The sequence below is a fragment of the Salarias fasciatus genome, chromosome 22, assembly GCF_902148845.1.
Source record: "Salarias fasciatus chromosome 22, fSalaFa1.1, whole genome shotgun sequence".
Taxonomy (NCBI): domain Eukaryota; kingdom Metazoa; phylum Chordata; class Actinopteri; order Blenniiformes; family Blenniidae; genus Salarias; species Salarias fasciatus.
Window position 1 is genome coordinate 9,692,535 of NC_043765.1, and position 6,000 is coordinate 9,698,534.

The 6,000-nt window shown below is 44.4% G+C and overlaps 1 long non-coding RNA gene across 1 annotated transcript; it reads right to left on the reverse strand.

The window, feature by feature from the left end:
• Window positions 1-3,497: 3,497 nt before the first annotated feature.
• Window positions 3,498-5,650, reverse strand: LOC115409095 (uncharacterized). Its single transcript, XR_003933898.1, has 3 exons — window positions 5,433-5,650; window positions 4,976-5,153; window positions 3,498-3,592 (listed from the first exon to the last, which is right to left on the reverse strand). It is a non-coding gene; the product is annotated as an uncharacterized LOC115409095 (long non-coding RNA).
• Window positions 5,651-6,000: the final 350 nt, after the last annotated feature.

Consider the following 6,000-nt stretch of genomic DNA (forward strand, 5'->3'; position numbering starts at 1 on the left):
AGAACAGTCTGCCATCCCCTCAGAGAACAGTCCACCATCCCCTCAGAGAACAGTCCACCATCCCCTCAGAGAACAGTCTGCCATCCCCTCAGAGAACAGTCTACCTTCCCCCTCAGAGAACAGTCTACCATCCCCTCAGAGAACAGTCTACCATCCCCTCAGAGAACAGTCCACCATCCCCCTCAGAGAACAGTCTACCATCCCCTCAGAGAACAGTCTGCCCTCCCCTCAGAGAACAGTCCACCATCCCCTCAGAGAACAGTCCACCATCCCCTCAGAGAACAGTCTCCCATCCCCTCAGAGAACAGTCTCCCATCCCCTCAGAGAACAGTCCACCATCCCCTCAGAGAACAGTCCACCATCCCCTCAGAGAACAGTCTCCCATCCCCTCAGAGAACAGTCTACCGTCCCCTCAGAGAACAGTCTACAGGACAGACAGCTGCAGTCCTGCTGACTGGGGCTGGACTCAGACAGGAGGGTCATGGCAGGTCTTCTGGTCCTCAGGACCACCAGCTGCATCCAGCTGCCAGGAACTGACCAGGTGTTCCTGGAAGAAAGTCTGGGTGTGAAGAGGCGAGAGCTTCCAGTCAGGTCCTCCAGGCACAGCACTCTGAACAGGAGCAGATACTAAACTCATCTACAATGACAGGTTGATAAATCCTGTTCCTGTTTGATCCAGATGCCTCCAGACGGTCCTGAACATGACCTGGTCAATGACGGTTGTGGATTTGCTATTCATGATTTACATTGTCTGTATTTCTTCTTGCCTTTACAGATTCAGTAATGTATTAATAAATGAATTGCTGCACACCTATTTGTTGGCAATTTTTTTTTACTTTTTTCCATGCAGTAGTACCATTTTCAGACCAGTGTTCTAACGTTTTCAGTCCTTGAAGATAAATTTTGTGGATTGCTACAGGATAGTTCATTTGAAGCTCTTATTAACTTGGTTTCCCTCCAGTCGGAGACGAGTCTTGTAAAGTTTGCGCTACCTTTACAATGCTGTGCATTGTTACAAATTCAGTAGTGTGTAATTTAGCATTAACAGACAGTTTATGTCCAATTTGAGACTCATGATTTGGAAGTGCTATTTGACAGTGGATGCTGTGAATTTTTACATGTTGATTCGTCTGTAATTTTTGTATTAACAGACATCGTTCAAATCCAATCTGTGAATGCCAGTGGTCCAGTATAGCCGTTTGATGTGTTACCTTCACTGTCACGGTGCGTGATACGGAGGCTCAGGTGCACATGGGTACCAGACACAGGTTGTTGGGGTTTATCAGGTTTATTGAACAGACAGTGAGTTAAACAAGTCAGAGATCTGGGTCCGAGGACCGGGTCAGAGACTCGAGCAGCCAGGTGGGGAGACAGTCCGGGAGACGAGTCCGGGGAAACCAAGCTCCAGAGCAGCCAGACGAGCAGGGCGGCAGGCGAGGGATAGACAGAGGAGGTCCAGGCTGGAGCAGAGGAGAAACGAGGTCACCTGCAGCATGAACAGAAGGCTTAACATGAAGACACTCTTATACAAACTGACTGAGGAAGTTCAACGGTCCGGCATCGGAGAGTGGACTGCAGCCAGCTTAAATCGACAGAGGAGCAGGTGGAACAGATAAGGCCACTCTCCGAACAGGCGACTCCAATGAGCTGATTGAACCGCCCACACCACAGCCTGCTCACCTGCAGACAGAGGGGAAGAGGAAAACAGCAAAGCAAACCCGCTCCATAGTGGCAGAGGAGCGGCCATGACGTTCACAATGGCTGCTGTGGATTGCTAAATGTCACAAAACCAACAGTTTCCATCCATTCTGAGACGGTGCATTAATGCAGAGTATAGAATAAACACTCCAATTCTCCTTTCAGATCTAAACTGCTATTTGTTCATGACCAGGGGTCGGCGACCCGCGGCTCTTCCATCCTGATGCTGCAGCTCCGCCTGGCTTTGGAAAGGAAAGTAGAAGTTGTGGAGGTAAAGAGGAAAAGAGGAGACGGACGAGGGTGAGATGCTGAGAGAGGTTTATTCTTCCAGCAGGGAGAGAAGCTGTCGTTACAGGAGACCTCACTGGTCCGTGTACCTTACGGCCATTCGTTTTCCGGATTGATATGGGTAAACGAAAAACGGAAAACCATTCGATTTCCGATTTCCGTTTGGATTAAGGTAAACAAAAAACGGAAAACGAGCCGTCTCCCGTTTTTCGTTTGGAAATCGAAAATCAAAAAACGGAAAACGAGCATTTATCTGATTGCTTATTATGTGTTTATCAAACGAAAGTCGGGAAATAAAATACGGCCGTTATTTAATTCAACCATTTCTCAAGTTTGCGCTGCTGGAAAACCGGAAGTCGAGCTTTCTCTTCTTCTTCTTCTTCTTCTTCTGCTGCTGCTGCTGCTGCATCCTCTTTGCTTTTGGTCCTCCACTCTCGACACCGAACTATTAAAAAAACGCGCATTTTCTTTGGAAATGTCTACGATTATACCCACTTAATAGTGGACATGAATGTCAGCGGCATGACTGCAGGTGAAATCTCTGCACACCTGTGCAGTCAGTTTCGCCCGATCCGGGGGTTTTCAGACAGAAATGTCCGAAGATGGACCTCCGAGCGCGGCCTCTCCCACTTTTGTGTCGGATGACCAACTCCAGGCCGAACCCAGATAGCAAGCAGTTATTGAAACTATATTGAATCAATGTTATTTTTTCAACTATAAGTCATTGAATCAACGTTGGAATCTGATGTTGATTCAACATCATGTTGCACCATTTTTTAACATTGAAACAACATTGAATTCTGACCACAGACCAATGGTATTTCGATGGAATTTCAACCATCAGGAACATTGAAACAACGTTGCCAGGACAGCAAGCAGTTATTGAAACTATGTTGAATCAATGTTATTTTTTCAATTATAAGTCATTGAATCAACGTTGGAATCTGATGTTGATTCAACATCATGTTGCACCATTTTTTAACATTGAAACAACATTGAATTCTGACCACAGACCAATGGTATTTCGATGGAATTTCAACCATCAGGAACATTGAAACAACATTGACATGTCTACTCAACTATAAATCAATGTGGTTTCAATTAATTTTAAATGGTAAAAGTGCTGCCTTATCTACAGCCAGGATGTGGAAAGGTAATGAAAACATTTTACTGTATAATCAAATGATTACAGCAGATGACTTTAAAATACAAAATAACTTTTATTGCAATTTATGCTAATTGAACTTTTTAACAAAACAAACGAAAAAGGAACAACTTCAGGAGTGTGTGTGTGTGTGTGTGTGTGTGTGTGTGTGTGTGTGTGTGTGTGTGTGTGTGCGTGTGCGTGTGCGTGTGAGTGTGCGTGCATGCATTGTCGTGTGTGATGTCCCACCTTCCCTTGAACAACTTCTTCAGGAATTCCAGAATTATTTCTACAGCAACCAATGCCAAGAACAAAACAGAAGAACAGTCTTAAGAAGTCGGTTGCATAGGCAACTTAGAGCGTCCAGCCCCCCTGCCCTATCCGGTGCGTAGCGCAGCCACTTCTGCACCACCTGTGCAAACTCAAATTGTGTGGCTGTTCCTCCCTCCAGAACAAGAGCATCTAAACAGAAAAGAGAAAGAAAATGCAAAGTTAGCCGCTGAAAAAGCAAATGCGTATGCTATGGCCATTTTGCCATTTTATTTTGATTGTTTATGTCTGTGTGTCCACCGGACACTGATTGAGCGACCACCTACACATGATGTGCCAGGTGGTTTGACAGGTTAGAGCACAAACGGTTTCTGACTGCAACACCAGCACGAAAGTTGTTGAAGTTTTGTGTTTTGTTAGTGGATCTAAGGGACATTTTCTGTGGACATGCGATAAGCAAATAAGGAAATGGGTAACCATACAGCTACATCCATCCATCCATTCTCTATACACAGCTTTATAACCTCATTAGGGTAGCGGGGGGTGCTGGAGCCTATCCCAGCTGACTCGGGTGAAGGCAGGGGACGCCCTGGACAGGTTGCCAGTCTGTCGCAGAGCTACATATACAGACACACAATCACTCTCACATTCACGCCTATGGGCAATTTAGAATAATCAATTAACCTCAGCATATTTTTGGACTGTGGGAGGAAACCGGAATACCCGGAGAAAACCCAGGCATGCACAGGGAGAACATTCAAACTCCATGCAGAAAGATCCCAGGCCCACCTCGGGATTGAACCGGGACCTTCTTGCTGCAAGGCCAACCACTACCCACTGTGCAGCCCCATACAGCTACAGAGTTCCAGTAATACAGTAATGCAAGTCACTGCGGTCACGTCAGCCGTCTCTCGTTTTGGGATGGTCAAGCCAGCCACTCCAACATCTTAAGTGCGACACTTCGGTGAGTAGTGCGTCAAATGTGCTTTCATGAATTTTTTTTTAAATCATCTCACTCTTTCTATTTTAATTTTCTGATCGTGCAGAGGCAGGAATCTCATGTCTTATTTAAACATGATTTGCCTATGTAATTGAAGGCGTGGTTAGGGAGGGGTTGGGTACTCCAACATGTGTGCTCAATTCCGCGTTGATTGGGAAATACATGTGCTTGAATTCATGCGTGTGCACAGATTCATACATCTGGATTTTTTTTGTGCGAACAACATTTTCTGGATTTGATCGTACGCCATGTTTTAGTAGGACATCCATGTCTTTGTACATGAGGCCCCTGGGCAGTGAAGATGTTGGAGCGGCTGGCTTGACCATGCGAAAACGAGAGACGGCTGATGTGACCACAGTTGTAAGTCGGCGTGGCGCGTTTGTCACATAAGCCCATCAGTAGCATATCATTGGGCTTAGCTACTACAGTGTAATTTTAGTTTCTTGAGATTTATTTAATTAATATTCCTATTTTCAAATATGCTCGAGTTAACAGTAGGCCCCAGGCATTGCATATTTGTTAGAGAACTGTTGCTGCTGATAGGCTAAAGCGATTGAATAATCTACAGTACTCACCAAACATGCACTTGGAGAGAGCCAGCTCTCTGAAAGGGCGCTTCTGTTTGGATGGATCCTTGTTTTTTTTCCCAGCCCAGTTGATTTCAGAAGCTAGCTCATTTGTGAGGGTCCATGCCAGCATCCTCCGGATTTTGAGCTCCACAGTGGTCCCTCCAATTTTGGCAAGCAGTACAGTCTATCAGAACAAAAGGTATGTATTACACAAACAAGAAGTATAAAAAAAAAACCACAAGTGTCATTTTTGTGAAAGTGATTGTGTTGGCATTGTAATTCCTTTTTTTTCTTTAATGTGGAATCAATACGTTTGAGAGTAAATACAAATTCAAATAGGCCTAATTATTAATATAAAAATACTGTCATTATTGAACATATGTACATGTATTGTATTACTTTCATTGTTTTAATTGTGGATCACTTGAGTTTTCCATTACTTAAAATGTGGATATAAACCTACCATTGCTCCCTGGTTGTCCTCTGTTTGCAGAGCGGCCTCTGCTTGGTCTAGTGCCTCTAAATTGCACAATGGCAAGCCGAAGGGCACCCCCAGCTGAGGTCCCACTGGCGCTACAGCCTGGCCACACCTGCAGGACTGGTGGAATTCTCGGAACTCCTGCCGCAGGTCCCTGACTTCTTTGGTCAGCTCACTTACAGCAGTAAGGAGTCTCCGCATCGCCACATCTGTTGAAAAACATGCACTATAAGTGTCCACCCCACTGAATTTAGAAATTTCAGTAATATGTAGAAATATTCTAATTTTTTTTTTTTTTTTCCATCACCCTGTATTACAATTTAGTGGTTTGGAATCCCATTCATTTTAACTTTCTTATAAACAATCTAACAACAATTTAACTATTTGTATGTGTAATATAAGGTGAGAGAGAGAAATGCCAGTCATGTTTAGATATAGGAAAATATGTAAAAGATCTGTTTCAGTATTCTCAGTTCTGCAGATCTGCTTTTTCTGCCAACATAACTACACCATACCCAGCTCACATAACAAATTTTGTTCCACAGTGTAAATG